Genomic DNA, 403 nt, shown 5'->3' on the forward strand with positions numbered 1-403 from the left:
CTAGGCTAGAGAAGAAGGTTGGGCCAGAGAGGGAGGTGGTGAGGTTGCCCCATGAGGGCTTCCTGGGGCAGCATGTGGGAAGGTGACCCCCATGCTACCAGGCTGTCCAGGTCCTAGACGACTGACTTGTGCTCACCAAACTTACAGATGACCAGTGTATAAACAAGCCAGCTCATTCAGGGCTCATTGACGGCTAGTGACAGAAATACTATGGAAGTCCACCAGGTACAGTCTCCCTTCATCTGTGGACTCTGCTTTTCCTAAGGAGACCCTTTGCCCGCGAGGTGGCAAATGGCCTGTGGCAGTCTGGGCCTCTGTAGGCCCCTGTACCCTCGCATCCTCATATTAGAATTTACCCAGGGCTCCCAGGGCCTCAGGTCTTGCCTGAATTACTTGCCCACCC

This window comes from Hipposideros armiger, unplaced genomic scaffold (assembly GCF_001890085.2).
Source record: "Hipposideros armiger isolate ML-2016 unplaced genomic scaffold, ASM189008v1 scaffold_443, whole genome shotgun sequence".
In the NCBI taxonomy this organism is placed as follows: Eukaryota; Metazoa; Chordata; class Mammalia; order Chiroptera; family Hipposideridae; genus Hipposideros; species Hipposideros armiger.